Here is a 16,442-nt window from a genome sequence, read left to right on the forward strand (position 1 = left end):
GTTGTCCCAGGTGCATCGAATGTTTAAAAGAGAGAAGGGAAAAAATGTCTACCGAATTTGGAACTTGGCATGAAAAGTATTTCAGAATACAGTTTCTGCACAGCAGCCTATTATTTAGATTTAAGCAAAAAGAATGGCTATTATGGACAGAACAAGGTAACAACAGGAATATGTCCCTTTGTATCATTATTTTCATTAATGTGGAGTAGTGTGTTCATCGTGTCCAAAACTTTGCCAATCCTGGTTGGTTGGTTTGGGTATTTTGGCGCAAGCGCCTTAATAGGCTATATTGCACCAAACGATTGTTAAATAAAGGGAAAAAGAGCCAAAAAAAGTGAGTTATTATTAAGGGGCTAAAGACATAAAAAAAAGAGTCAAAATAAACACATAAACGAAGTTTTAAATTTTGAACGACAAGCAGAAAGGAATAACTGAGAAACAATTTCGCTTAATACAAAAAATGCAAACAACAAAACTAAGACAAGACAGAAACAAGGACAAAAGAACAAAGACTAAATCAGAGACAAAAAAACGATCTTCTGAAGGAAGGGGAACAATTTATGATGAGAAGTATCCTCAAGCAGTTCCTTCAAAGATGGATGGAACTGATTAAAGAATTTGTAACGAATATGTTTGAAATTAGGACAACCGGAGAGGTTATGCAACATTGTTTGATTGAGATTGCATGTGTTGCATATTGGAACAGTTTCGCTGCAAAATATGTTTGTGAGCGAATCTTGTGTGACCAATACGAAGACGAGCTATTACAACTCTTCTGGTGATTTTTGATGCCTTGAAACCTTTCGTCGAGGGCTGGATGGAGTGCAGTTTAGTGAAACTTGTGTATAACGAAACTGTCAATAACAATAAACCTGCCTATAACAATGTTTTCCTTGGTCCCAGCATAATTTCAGCATGAAGAATCAAACCGTCTATAACGATAACCTGCCTATAAATATTTTTTTCAGTCCCAACAGTATCATTGCAGACAGGTTTTACTGTATTTTGCGTTTCTCCATTCCAGAAGGAATCTTGTGTGACCAATATGAAGACAGGCTATTACAACTTGTTCTCTTCTTGTGATCTTTGATGATTTGACACCTTTTGTCGAGGGCTGGATAGAGCGCAGTTTATTTCACGTTTCTCCATTTGATGTTCTCCATGGGTTTAATTTTGAAATAAAAATTCAGTGAAAGTTTAAGTCGTCTGTCAAGAGAAGGTTCGTGACTAATAATGAGTAGGCTATTGATGGGTGAGGTACGAAAAGCGCCTGTGCAGATGGGCAGCGCCCGATTGTGGACTAGATCAAGAATTTTGAGAACACCTTTGACTGCAGAGCCATATATTTGGCGATAAATCTAATTTTGAGCGAATTAGAGCCCTGTATATTCGCAACAGACTATCTGCACCCAAGGAACTGTTGGCTAGGAATTTAAGAATATTTAATTTTAATAAACATTTCTTTTTCAGTTGTTGTAAGAGTGAGATAAAATTAAGTTTATTATAGAGTATCAGACCAAGAAATTTTCAATGATCTTTAACAGATATGGGTTGGTTATTGATGTGTAGAGTAGGGTCAAGGTGATGACCCCAACTACAGCAGAAATGTATGCAGAAAGTTTTTTGGATGGAGAGGGAAAAACCATTTATCTCTGCCAAATGTGAAGCTTTGTTTCCAGCAATTTGAAGCTGTGGTTCAACAATACTCATGTTCGATGACGAGAAAGAGATCTGAAAATCATTAACGAACATGGTACACTTGACAGCAGGGTGTATTCGTTCGATTAGGCTGTTGATGGCTATTAAGAAAAGGGTTACACTTGGTGCACTTCCCTGGGGTACACCTTTTTGGATAAAGGTATCCGACAGGACTTGACACGTACACAAAATGATCGATGTTTAAGAAAATTGGAGACAAATAAAGGCAGATTACCTCGCGACCCATACTCGTGTAAGGCTTAGAGGATCCCATATCTCCAGGTACAGTCGTATGCCTTTTCCACGTCAAAGAATACACTCACTAGATGTTTTCTTTTCAAAAATGCTTCTCTAATCGAAGTTTCAAGAAGCAGCAGGTTGACAATGGTGCATCTGCCACGCCTGAATCCACTTTGATTTTAAGATAGCAGATGACTCTAGAATCTACATCAGTCTGGGGTTCACCATCCGCTCCATCAATTTACAAAAACAACTTGTAAGAGCTACGGGTCTATAGCTCTCCGGTGTTTCTGGAGGTTTATTGGGTTTAAGTATTGGAACTATTGTTGTGTATAGAATGTAGAAAAACTATGTTCAGTCCAAATTCCATTGAACAGATGTAGTATATTTTCTAAAGAAGATTGATTTAACTTTTTTAGCATGGTATTTTGAATTTTGTCTGGTCCGGGTTATATGTTTTTGTTTTTTTGTAAGGTTGAGTAGAGCTCTTTTAAAGTAAAATTTGTATATGAATCCACAATGTTGGATTGAAAGTGAAGTAATTTTTGCTCGTTAAGTGATTTGAGAGCAAGAAAATTTGAATTGTAGTAATCTTCCCTGGAGACCTCTGCCAAATGAGTCCCCAAGCAGTCGGCCACTTCTTTGTGATGAGAAAATTTGACCCATTTTCATAAGAATGGGAGCACAAGATGATTTATAATTTTTAGCAACTTTTATTTATATTCAAATATGAAAGTGAAAAAAAAAGTGCTTTAAATTATTTAATTTTTTTTACAATAATATAGAGTTTGCTTATTTTTCACCAACTGAAGAAAACTGAAGAAATAATTTCTTTCACACATGTGCTTTAAAAGGCTTTCAAAAAAAAAAGGATTCAACAAAAATAAACTGGGGGGTTTTCAAAAATTGCTATTTTTTTTTTTTTTTTTTTTTTTTATTAAACTAACATTAGCAGTTTAAAACAAAATTTCTGCAGAGACAAAAATCATCTGCGAATGCTCTTCGCGCGTTCGTCTATATTAAGCCCGACTGGTTCTTGGAATAGCAGTATTTGCTGCATCATGGACAGTGTGTTAATCTGCTTGCCGCTTCATCGATGTCAATATCATTCACCATTTCTGGTGTTATGCCTGCCAATTGGGTAAATCCTGCCCCATCAGTAGGATCAAGTCGAAATAGGGTTTGCTGCTGCTGATAGCTGCAGCGTCCAGTAAAGGTTATCCTAATCAGAAAGTGGCCACTGGTATAGAGAGCACTTCCGACCGAGTATAGAGACCATTTCTGACCTGGAAGTCCCAACACAGCAGAAGCAACAGTGAGCATATCACAAGATCGATGGCATGGTAAGTCTGTTGGAATATGGAAATAAATATCGTTACTGCTGTTAAGAATGCATAAATCATTGTCGTTGATAAAAATTTCAACAATCAATCCTCTACTGTTGGCCATCCAGAATCTGACTATCGTGGAGGATCATGGCCACATCCAAAGCATGAGACGCAAACCCTTCAGAGGATCATGCTGGGGAGCAACATCAAACGGATCATCTTGATTAAGGTGAAAAAACAATGTAAATAAAACACAAATATTGGAGAAAATACAGCATATAGCTATCTCAAGGCTACAATGGAGCTTCTTCATCAGTGCAAAAAGCTCACCAACACAACCAAAAGTTGCAAGAAAACTCACAACAACCAAGTGGACACCGGGAGCATCTTGCTCCCTGTTTGATCAAGAAAAGGGAGACCCCAGGGAGAGACAAGGGTTTCCCAGCTCCCGCTCAAAAGAGGTACCAGGACGTTGCAGGTCCATCAGCGGACCTCATCCAAATTCCGAAGAGGGATTGGGAGGACATTCATGCCCAGCTGAGGCAACTCCAGGAGAAATTGGCCTCTAGCAACGAAAATGGTGTAGTGCTGTTAACCTTCCAAACACACTGTAATCATTATAAGCAATTTCTTGATTTCCAATGTGTAATTCATTTAAAATCAGATATGTGATGCTCAGAATTTCCGAGCATCAGCTATCTCAGAATACCTGGATGAATAACCATGAAGGCAAAAACATTACCATCTATAACATTACAGCCGTTTCAAATTTAGCATATATTTGTGCTTTTACCCAACATGTATCATATCTGGTTTTCAAAAGACTGGCATATATTACTTAAATACAGAGATTTTCACTGAAGAGGACTTTTTTTCAGCTTCTATAACTGATCATCTTTTAGTTAGCAATAAGCCTACAACTGAATATCTAATGCACAACCGCAGTCCAGGTGGTATAGAAGATGATTTCATTTTGACAAAATTTGGGGGAAAGAAAGAAGTGATACGCTACATTGCAAGTGTTTTAAAAAACAATGTTGAAAAAGTTTAAGTGCAATTTCCGAAAAAAAAAACACCTTGTTTTGCTATCCAGCTATTCCAAAAAATTATATCATTGACTTTCAAGATAAAATACGACTTTAAAGAGACATCCATAGCAACAGAAAATGAAAACAAAATGGATTTAATGAGAAAAAGTACATAACACGAAATGCCATCCATTACAACTTCTTGCTGTTCAAGCTTGTTACTTAAATCTTTTTGGGTTGGATATGACACGAGAGTCTCTCATGAAACGTGGTTTCTGTCCAAAAACATCCAGAAATCATCACAGGCAAAGAGCTTGGCTTAAGGATTACTCAAAGGCTATGAGATCGTTTACCTTATGATACAGTTGATGTTTAAGTGGGATTTTCAAAATTTTGTTGTCTACGACCAAAATGGTGTATTTTGGAAGGTGCTAGTGGTACCCATTAAATCTGTGTGTGCACAATACACCAATATGTAATATTGCTTATTCATGCTGCACAGATTAAAGAATAATATAAAGACCTAATAAGCTTTTTACTACGTGAAAACCCTAAAAGGGAATGTAAATTGAGGCAATGCAATGAATGCCCAAATCAAAACCCTATATTTTTTTAGAAGAAGAATATGGAGATTATGATGAAATGACACTATTAAATATAAACAATGGATTTCTACGGTTACGGAAATAATAAATCGCTCATCCAAACTTGATGCCTTTATAGAAAATCTGACTGCCAAATTAGAAAAACTAATTCCCCACTCATTCATTGCTAAGTCCCAATCTTCAAATTTTAAAAACCTTTAAGAAAGTTCTACTAAAGATATTGCCACTGTTTCATTGGATTTCAGTGAAAATTATTCCTTTACAATACAGGATGGAGCTCAGAAGAACCACTAAACATCTGCTTTGTGTACTGTTCATCCCGTAATAATACACTGCAAAAATGCTGCTTGAGAAAGCATAGTGTCATCACACTGTGAGATATCAGATAATTTAAAACATGATGTTTCCATGGATGTATGGAGTTCAAAAAACTATCGTTGAATTCATGAAAAAGAACTTCTCGCAAATCAAAGAATTTCACTATTACAGTGATGGTTGTGCAGGACAGTACAAAAACAAATTCAATTTTATGATTCTCTGCCTATATGAGAAAGACTAACACAAAAGGCCAATGGTCATTTTTTACCACTAGTCATGGCAAAACTGAATGTGATGGGATTGGTAAGAAGATTAGCTAGAAAAGAAAGCCTCCAAAAACCTGTAGAAAAATAACACCAAGTGATTTTTTTTAATTTTTTCAAAGATAATATTACAGGAATTAATTTTTATTTTATTTCTAAAGACTCTGTAGACTTCACTGTATCTAATCTTGAAAATTGTTTTAAAGATGTTGCAACTAATTCAGGGACAAGAAGTTCCCATAACTTTAAGCCACTAGGCAGTACAGGAACGATGGAGGCTAGAAGAATCAACAGAAGCAAGGAAAGCAGTTTAACTTATAAATTGAAAGACAAATCCACATGCCATCCCCAAGCATATATGTCAGCAAAACACATTGAATGCCATGTCGCCTGTATATATGATGATTATTGGTATTCGATTGTCAGATATCAAAGAAAAAAGAAGCTGCTACAATTAAATTTTTCCATCCCCAAGGACACTCACCATCATTTTACTGGCCAAAGCGAAAAAATATTGGCCCCTTGCCCATTCCACATCTGCTTCCTGTTATATACCCTCCAGCAACAACATCAACTGGAAGAATCTATCAATTTCCTACAGATTGTATGAAGATGATACAAAAAAGAATGAGCAAGATTAAAGAACTTAAACAGTACTATTTAGAAAAACATTTACTGAAAATTAAAAGCCTAATTTTTTTTTTTTTTTTGGTAAAATTTCTTAAATATCATGAATGGTACAATATGATCATTCATTGTCAAATCCAGATAAACTAGAAATGTTTGATAAAATATTACATTAAAAATTGTGTTTGCAGCTCTTTATTCTAGCAAATACTGCAGCTATGTAAACAAATTGGTAATTTTAAAGTAAGGTTCGTTTTGAAATAAAAAAGAACAAGTACAGATAGAGCAAAGAAATTTATTGCACAAAAATCTACCACCCTTACGCTACATTTCCACATTGCTCCCGAGATTTTCAAAGCATTTGTAATAGCGTCCTACAGGTTTTTGTATACACAGGCTTTATATGTCCGTACTAAGTTGCTGCCTGTGTAGTCAACTATGAGGACTCTTACAGGGCTTTGGCTGGGTTGTTTTTGAACATTCTCTGGTCTGCCCTCACCTCGCTAGCAGCAACTTTCATTTGTTTCAGAATCTTAAGTCTTTAATACGTTGTCTGTGGTACAACAGCAATAATGAGCTCAGAAAACATGTTACCCCATGGATGAGTACACAGGTGGCAATCTTCTATGAATAGGTATACAAAATCCTGTACTAATGCTATGACAAATGCTTGAAAAATCATGGGAGTAATGTCGAAATATAGCTTAAGGGTTGGTCGATTTTCGCGCAATAAATTTCTTTGCTCTATCTGTACATTTTTTTTTTAATTTCAAAGTGGACCTTACTTTAAACACATCCCTCGTATATACATAAAAAAATGGAAAAGTCATAGATTCATTTTCTTTTTTTTTTAAATGGCAGAACACACATATAAGACCATTAGGAAAAAAAAATTTTTGATTATATACTCGCTTTGTTTGAAATTGACTTTTTAACAGATTATGCACTTTCAGAAAAAAAAAATTTAATTTTTTTTTCTATTTTTGAAATATAACTTAGAATTTTTTTCATATTTTTTTCTGAAATCCTAATGCTTTTATTCGTATTACTGTAAATTTTCATAAAAATTGGATGAAAAATAAATGGAATACAAATTATTTTCAATCAAACAGCAGAATCGTCATAGTTTGGAAAATACGAAACATTCAAAATTTTGAATGGCTGTAAAACAAAAACTAAACCTGATTGAGAAGAAAGAATTGATGTGGATACTTTTCTACATTAAAGGATGAAACTCACCAAGTTGTATCAATGGGTATCAAAATGCTTTTTGTTGTTGTCTAATTGACATTGGAATGACCCTAGGGCAACTTCCCATTTTTGAAAGACAAACTTATTTTTTGATTTTAGGTCTGTTAATATTTTGAAAATGTCAATGACTGGGGGATGAACAAAGACCAAAACAAGGGCACTGATCAATTTTTATTTTCAATGAAATGAATAGGTCAATTGATGGCTCTATCTAATTAAAATATCTTCAATGACTCCATGTTTAAAATAGAAGAAAATAAACACAGGAAAATGTTATTGACCATTTAGTCGCATTGAAGGTTTTTTGGTCTGGTGGTACAATGAGGAACCTGCATGCTTTTTTTTTATTTTTTAAAATGAAAATTTAAGCCATTTTATAACGATAGACACCGGTTTCAGTTCATTCGGACTGCTAGTTATTTTTTAATTAATTTTTAAAGTCTCCCGATTAGCCCCGCCCACTTAGTTTCCCCTTCTCCGGTGATGACGTCAAGATTCATTCCCGCTCCTCGCTCCTCTAGCACTGGACGCACGTGCGTGTATAGAACATCGCTATCATTCTCAAGATGGCTCCACGCACAAACTGCCGAACTACAAGTACTAGATTGTATCTCATTGCAAATATTCAGAATCGTACATAACAAGTTGAATATTTTTAGAGTACCAAGAGATAAAAATAGTGCAAGCCATCAACACTATTAAAAAGAGAGAGAGAGATAACTAAACTGTGTTATTCACTCTTCTGTTGCAAAAGTTACTTAACAGAAAATAACAGAATTGTATATTAATTATATAAAATTGTTCTACTTTTTACAAAAGCTATCCCTGATCACTTCTCCTTTTTTTTTTTTTTTTAATTCTTCGAATTGAAACGAGTTTATTTTCTTTGAGGATAGAATGTTATTTTTCATGTATTGATTTATTTCATTTTGCTCTGCTTCAACTATTGCATTCAAAACAATTATTGAAATCAAAAGTCTCGATTTGAATTTTGAGTAATTTTTAACATTTAAAAAAAATGAAGAGGCTTTGTGTATGATTTGCATCTCTAGTCTGCAAAATTCATGAATAAAAGTAACAATGAATAAATAAAATACTTTAGGAGCAAACAATAAAATTGAGGAAGAAACGTATTGAAGAAATGATAAAATTCTCAAAAATTTTAAATTTAAAATCATATTTCCTTTTTACTTAAAAACATATTGAAAGAAGTAGAAAATTCGAAAGAGTTACAATAAAGATTAATATAGTTTTCGTTTATTAATTTGTATTACTTTCCTCTGCTCTAACTTCTGCGTCCAAAGCCCGGGTCGTACGAAGAAGTGACGTAGATGTTTAAGATAAACAGCTGATAACTTCTCTTATGTTCTCTAAAAAAGAAAAAATATATATATGAAAATAATATGTCATCCAACAGTAGATGACAATAAGAGATTTTAAAAATTCAGAATACACAAATATTTCAACAAAAAAAAACTCCAGCGTTTTCTGAAAGAAATGCGGTGGCGCATACAAAATTCAAAAGTAAACTTTTATACAGGTGCTCCTGGGCAATTCCACAATAAAGTAAACCAAAACATGTGAAAGTGAAATTGGAAAAAATTATCAACTTTATACATTTTTTGAAAGCTAAAAGTCTACAGATAAGTATAACATGAGGGATTTTGATTTATATTAACATTTTAGCCAAAAAAAAATGCTTGATATGAAAACGGCGCAGTTCTGAGCATTTCTGTGCAATAATTTGCTATTATTCTATCTTCGCTCTGCAGAAAGTTCAGAAGCTAGGAAAATAATGGTTGACTTTTATAATAACACTGGAGTGTAATATATCTAAAAAAATCCTTAAAGTTCTATATTATTTATTAAAGCATTATAAAGTTACATTACAATATCATTAATTAAAGATACGTCCGTTACTTGAATTTCACAATTTTCAGGTCCTATGATTTATTACACATTAAATATTAATATTTCACTCATTTTTTCTAATTATATTGTTTATATTATTTATATAAAATCTGAAATAATTTTTATATTTATATATATTTTTGTGAGTAACAGACATATCATTTTCAAGCAGTAATAATTCTGTCAAACTAAGTAATGGATGTTATCATTTGTTGAATTATTTATTTATGTTAGTATAATAATCTCAATTTTAGCCTTCATTGTTATTAGAATTAAACTGAACTCTAGGGTTTATTGTTTATACATATGATTTGGCAACACCTGCTGTTGTTTAGACATGTGTTGGCTCTTCTTTTTTCAGTTTGATTTTGTTGCACCATTCTTAACTGTTGTATTTGTTTCGAAAATCTTTAGTTATGGGCATTTCCACGAAAAAGTGGACATGAGGGTAAAATCTTCAAAATTGGCCTTTTGCAATAAATAATATGTCAAATTAAAGGTAATGATATGAGGATTATGAAACTACAAAGAATATTTTCATTATAATTAATGTTTTTCATTTTTTGGGGCTTAAAGTTAGTGCAACATAAAAAAAAAACTTTCAGTTTGAAAAAATAGGGTATTTTCATTCTCTCTGAAACAATACTTCAAACAGTAACATTTTTATTTTGTGTACATTTATTGTCATTTCTGACCTTTGACTATCTTTTAAAGTACTTAATATTTGCTAAAAATACATTAAAGAACATTTGTAATACAAATATACTTATAAGGTCTGTCTGCCACACCCGTCACAGAAAAGATGCTTAATATAGCATAGCAAATGCAGTATTCCATGAAAAAGCGTGAAATTTCATAAAAGTCTAATTATTGTGCATCTGATTAAGTATGACAAAAAAAAATTTAATTAAAAAAAAATATGAAAATTTTGGCATGACTGGTATGACAAAACACTGTGATGGGTGTGACAACATTTGAAACACTTTCTAAATAATTCCTAAATTTAATAGAACAGTTTACATACTTCTGTTTTACAAAAAATTAAAAGATTAAAAAATAGTAATAAATCCTGAAATTCAAAACATTTGAATTTGGCAAGAATTGTAATTATTTAGTATTTCATTTTTCTTTCATTCTTCATAAATTCTCTGATAAATACAAATTATAAGATTCATTTTATATAGACATAACTGTGTCATGGAATTAAATGTGGTTTACATTTTTAAACTAACTTTATCTCATATAACTCTCTTTGTGAAAGTTCTTTCCTACAACAGAAGCTGTTTTTCTTCAATATAAGGAGTAAGTTTTCATTTTCTGTTATGCATTTCTTTATCATTCCATTTTTAAATTAAAGCTAACAATATTTATTATTTAAGTAATATTAGTTTCTGTTTTAACATACTTTGTTTCATGGAACATGCTTCTTTTTTACAACTCAAAACAAGTGATTTTGCCAATATCATCAGGGGTCGATCCAGGGTTTTACTTTTAGGTCTGCATTTTTTAAATTAAAAAAAAATTTTGATTTTCTTTTTTTGCAAAAAAAAGAAAGTTTATGTATTTTCTTTCTTAGATTTTTTGCGAAAAAAATCATATCGTACACTTCATGTTTAGCTATGAATCTAATCTGAAATCCCTGATTAGGCCAAAAAGACTTCACTGGGAATAATTTAGAAACCAGAGTTTTTTGACTGATGTTTTGCTTTCAAATGAGCTTATAAGTGATGAAAAAACTGCTTTCACACAAAAAAAAAAAATGCGAAAGGTCTAATTTTAAGGTATGAAATTTTGTAAAGTGGCTGCTTTTTATAATACAGAATTTTGTAAAAGGGGCCCCTCTTTGCGTCTGAATCGACCTCTGGCCATAATACAGCATTTGCCAAAGTTGAAAGAAATTATTTTATGCATTGTTTCATTTAATGTCAGATGCTGCCAGAAAACAAAAATCACGTCAAAATCTAAAAAATGATCTTGTTAAATGGGCAATGCACCTTGAAAAAGAAACAGCAATAGACAAAGAAAGGCGTGAGAAAAGGAAATTAAATTTAAAAAAATCTGGACTTAAAAAGAAAGAAAGCAAAGATTGTAAAAGACAGAGAAAAAGCAGAAGTAAAAGAAAACACACTATTGATGAAAATGGTGAGGAAGGAACAAGTAAACCGATAGAATCCCCTATTGGCACTTTTAGAACTTCACAGGAAAAGCTTTGGCTCGTTTGCGTAAAGTGTTACCAAGTAGCCCTGGAAAGGAAAAAGTTATTTATTGTTCGAAAATTAGCCATGGAGATTGCTCCTGAATATAAAATTCTTTGGATCGTAAAAGAAGTGACCAGCATAGTTTGTCTATTATTAATGAAGAGATAGTCACTCAGTTTTACAACAGTGATAAAATCAGCAGACAAGCTCCTGGAAAAAAAGACATGAAATCTATCAAAGAAGCATCCACTAGTAAAAGAATTCTTGTTCCCAAACGCCACATGTTATAATAACTACAGCATGACAAATATGCTGTATGGGCCTATTTGAATGTTATTTTAACAAGTTTGAAAACAGAGTTTCATCTACTGCAAAAAGTAAAAATATTTTCTGATGGCTTAGCAGCACAATTTAAAAACAAATATAATGCTTCAAACTTGTGCTTTCTTCAAGAAGATTTTAAATTGCCCTGCGAGTGGAACTTTCTCGCCACTTCCCATGGAAAAGGGGCAGTTGATGGCATTGGGGGGGGGGGGGGGGGCTTATAAAGTCAAAAGTTTGGTGTATGGTCTGCTCTTGATTTTTTCAATTGTGTGTCAAGATAAAAGGTATTACATATTTTTACGTCACAGCTCATCAAATACTACAGTCAAAGGCAATGTTGTCATCAAGATGGGACAAATCTATCGCAATAGAAGGCATAAACTTGTGTTTTAAGTTTCATCTGAATCTCATTCAATAGAAAAAAATGTTACAGAAATGAAACATTAAAAAATTCACAGGAAATTGTACAAATGCAAAGGTAAGTGAAAACTCATGTCCCGAAAACGTCACACCAGTCCCAAAATTTAAAATATTTTTTTTAAAAAATTGAAAACTTTCAGTTTCCTTTTAGCTTACCGTATTTTCGGGATTAAGCGCCGCGGCGCATACAAGAAAAAAAGTTTCAAAAATGTGGATGCGGCGCATATAATGGGAGCGGCGGGTATAGTGTTTTTTTTTTTTTCCCCGATCAAGTTTTAAAAAAAATCCGAGTTTGCAAAAAAGTTGAACATTTCACCAATAGATGGCGCCACACTTTTCCCTTTCGTTTTGCGAAATGAGCGACAAGCAAAGCAAAGAGGGGTAGCCATGAGGGGAGGTGAGTCAGCGATTGCTGGTGTTGCACCATAGAGAGAAACGCTAAACCACGTGAGCGCTGAATGACGTGAGCGGCGAGGAAGCCTCATCGAAGCGAAGGGGGACGGAGGGTCAAGGAAAGGAGCTTGTTAGCAAGACTAGCAGGGGAGGGGGGTGGAACTTCCAGTTTTCTGAAGGGGAATCACCCCTTTCAACAAAGTGGGTTGCTCGGGGTGGTCAAGTGACCTACTAATTGAAAACTTGTTTCTCCGTCTCCCATCCCCAATTTTATTCACTCACATCGTCGCTTTTGCTGTCGTTCGTGCGTTCTTTTCTTTCTTAAAGTTTTTACATCGAGTTTCATCTGAAATGGCTCCTACTAAACGACTTAAGAGTTACACTGCAGCTTTCAAGTTGGAAGTTATCGCTAAGGCTGAAGCGATCGGAAATCGTCCTGCTGCCCGGGAATTCGGAATTGATGAAAGATGTGTTCGGCGTTGGAGGTCCGAAAAATCAACGATCGAAGCGATGCCGAAGACAAAACGTGCCCGACGAGGAAGATCAGCTCACTGGCCGGATTTAGAACGGGACCTGAAGAAGTGGGTAGTGGAGCAGAGAGCTAAAGGAATTTCCGTTTCGACTGTCCGGATTCGAATAGAAGCCAGGTGCATCGCTGCTAATTTGAATATTTCCAACTTCAAAGGCAACGCGAATTGGTGCTTCAGATTCATGAAGCGGAATCATTTGTCCGTCAGGCAGCGAACAACTGTGGGGCAGAGTCTTCCAGCTGATTGGATGGAGCAGAAAAAAAAGTTTTTAGACTACGTCGAGAAGCTGAAGAAAGAAAACAACTTTCAGCCTCATCAGCTTATCAACATGGACGAAGTCCCTTTGACTTTCGACTGCCCTCCCAACAGGACTGTCACATCTACCGGTGAGAAGAGCGTCGCCATTACAACCACGGGGCATGAAAAAACATCATTCACGTGTGTTTTGGCTTGCACGGCTAGCGGAGAGAAGCTGAAGCCTATGCTGATTTTTAAGCGGAAAACGGTCCCGAAGGAGTCTTTCCCGTCCACCGTTGTCATCCGCTGCAACGAGAAGGGGTGGATGAATGAGGCCCTGATGTCAGACTGGTTTAACGAAGTTTGGAGAAAAAGGAAAGGCGCTTTTTTCCAACCAAGTGGAATGTTGATTATGGACTCCATGGCGGCGCACAAGACCGACCCTGTGAAGGAAGCGGCGCGGCAATGTTTGGCGTCCCTGGCCATCATACCAGGTGGGCTTACAAAAAAGTTGCAGCCCTTGGATTTGGCCCCCAATCACAGTTTTAAGAGCCACATGCGTCAACAATGGGAGTCCTGGATGGTGAACGGACTGCACGAATACACGAAAGGCGGCAACCTGAAGAAAGCGTCGTTCGCGGAAGTGGCGAAGTGGGTAGCTGCAGCTTGGAATGCGGTAAAGCCGAGCACCATAATTTCCGGCTTCACCGAGGCGGAGATCATTCCCCGAGTCCCGGATGTTGCTGCGGAGGACGATGGCTCCGATGACGAGGAAAACAGCCCGGAGCTCGATGCAGACTTTCTAGGACTATTTGCGTCCGACAGCGAGGACAGCGATTTCGAAGGATTTTGAATCGCCGATCCATAGTGGATGCGACCCACTGAAAAAAGCGTGCTTATAGTGGCGCCGACCACTTAAAAAAACGTGGAGCGCCATGAGGAGAAGGGTCCGCGTCCCGCGCTCTGGATAACCAACCAATGTCTCCTCCCAAGGTACGAAAATTTTAATTATAGTAATAATAATATAGTTATGTTAATTATATTCTTTTAAATTTTATTTTCATTTTATTGCAAGTTTCTGAACGTCTAAATTGCGCTTTTAAGTTGCGTTAAGTTGGATGCGGCGCTTATAGCGGGCGCGGCGCTTATAATGGGTGCGGCGCGTACATTAATTTTTTTTTTCCGGCGACGATAATTTTCGATGCGGCGCTTATACTGGGTGCGGCGCTTAATCCCGAAAATACGGTAATTATTTAAGCAAATGCACAGGTTAACATCATTTAAAACTTTGTTGGTGTTTACTAAGTTATTAATTGGGTATAACTCAGATACAACTCTCAAAAATAGCGTCTCAACCGTCACAATGGAATTGCCTTTACTGGTTTCTTTTACAAATAAAACTTACTAAATCTGAAAAGATGTAAAACTTTTTGATTGGAAATATCTTAACAGAGGCAAGAAAACACCTAATAAGCATATTTTATTAGGTCTAAATAAATGTTAAAATGGCACCAAAAACAGCAAAAGAGAAAATGAAACTGTACCATGAAAGTAGTGTCTCAATGTCACACCCGTCACAATGGAATTGCCCTGAGGTAAAATTTCATCAGTTACGGCTATTTATTGTAAGTTTAGCAAGACAACCATTCCTTTCGTGTTTCATCTTTTCAAAAGTATGTTGATGAAGTACTTGATGAAATGTTTCCTTAGTTATTCTTTTTTTCTTTTACTTAAGATATATTTAAGTTTGCATATTTTCTTTGAAGCAAATATTAGAAAATAAATGGAAACCTGAGTGTAATTGGAACCATTTTAAAAATTCTTTTATTGAGCTATTAGAGATTTTACTTATTGCATTGAAAGTTAATTTATGTAGTTAAAACTTACATTTTAATATAATTGGCCTTTCTTTTCCTTAAAATATTATAATGGTCAATTTTTACCTGAAAAATTGATTGCTAAATATATTCAAAGAAAATAAATCTCAAATGTCATCTTTTTTTTATGTGTACTTCTTAATACTACTGACGAGTTATGTTAAAACTCTATTGTTTCTGAGCTGCTACTGACTTGAATTACTTAAAAATAGGAAAGGTGAAAAAAAAAATGACAGAGGAAGATCAGCTGGCGAGAAAGAGGGAGAGAGAAAGTATCTGGGGAAAAATTAGGAATGACCCTATTGTCTATGCAAAACCCAAAGAAAAGGAACATGAGCGATATTGCACGAGAAAAGAAGAAAATAAAATTAAAAGTATATCTGATTTGTCAGCATGGGAGCAGAGACAAAAGAGAAAAAATTGGATAGCTGCAACAGCCAAATGAAGAATGACACATAAACAAAATAATTCAAATGAAACTAAAACAAGCCAAACTATTTTAGAAGATATTTATAATCCTCCTTCGTTTTCCCAGTCCTTTGTCATCAGAAAGTGGATCTGGTTTCTTTTCAACTAGCTCCTTTGAAACACCTTAGGTAAATTCCATGAAAATGCGACATTGCCATCATTTTTTAAATTTAAACTAAATCAACTGCCTTTTGTTCTAGTTGATAGAAAATAATTCAAATTTTAAGAATATAACAAAATATAAAATAATTGTATAAATAATTATTTAGAACTCCAATTATTCCGAGACTTAGAAACTGAAAATCTGTTACTTTAACCTCTAATTTCATGTTCATTGATTCATATAAATAGCATATACATTAGACATTTTTATGGGAACGATGTAATGAACCAGGAGTTTTGTTTTTTTAAACTCTTATCATAACCCCCATGGATGCATACAAGGATTTATTTAAGGGAGGGCAGGCAAGCCAAACATTAAGATAACTTCACAAATTGAAGTTATCTTAACGATATAAAAATATATGCATAAAAAATTACCAAAATCACCAGTAATTGACACCTGATACCCCCGTGTATAACACCTTGTGATCCAGTGATTGGCACATATTAATGGAACTAGAAAATCGCTTTCACTTTTAGATTACATACAAATTGTGCATGCTTCCCGTAAGTCAGAGAAGAGGCTTTTGCAATAAATGTTGCTGATTTGACACAAGCCACATT

General features: G+C 34.7%; 1 long non-coding RNA gene across 2 annotated transcripts in view; it reads right to left on the bottom strand.

Annotated features, from left to right (window-relative positions):
* Positions 1-16,442, bottom strand: part of LOC129229347 (uncharacterized) — a 39,489-nt gene that overhangs the window by 10,133 nt on the left and 12,914 nt on the right. The window contains exons 2-3 of one of the 2 annotated variants that reach the window (XR_008581089.1): positions 8,633-8,728; positions 5,965-6,075 (exon numbers count right to left, since the gene is read on the bottom strand). This is a non-coding gene — a long non-coding RNA (uncharacterized LOC129229347). The remainder of the gene's footprint in view (positions 1-5,964; positions 6,076-8,632; positions 8,729-16,442) is intronic. The other variant, XR_008581088.1, reaches the window with a different exon arrangement.

The sequence above is a fragment of the Uloborus diversus genome, chromosome 9 (assembly GCF_026930045.1).
Source record: "Uloborus diversus isolate 005 chromosome 9, Udiv.v.3.1, whole genome shotgun sequence".
Lineage (NCBI taxonomy): Eukaryota > Metazoa > Arthropoda > Arachnida > Araneae > Uloboridae > Uloborus > Uloborus diversus.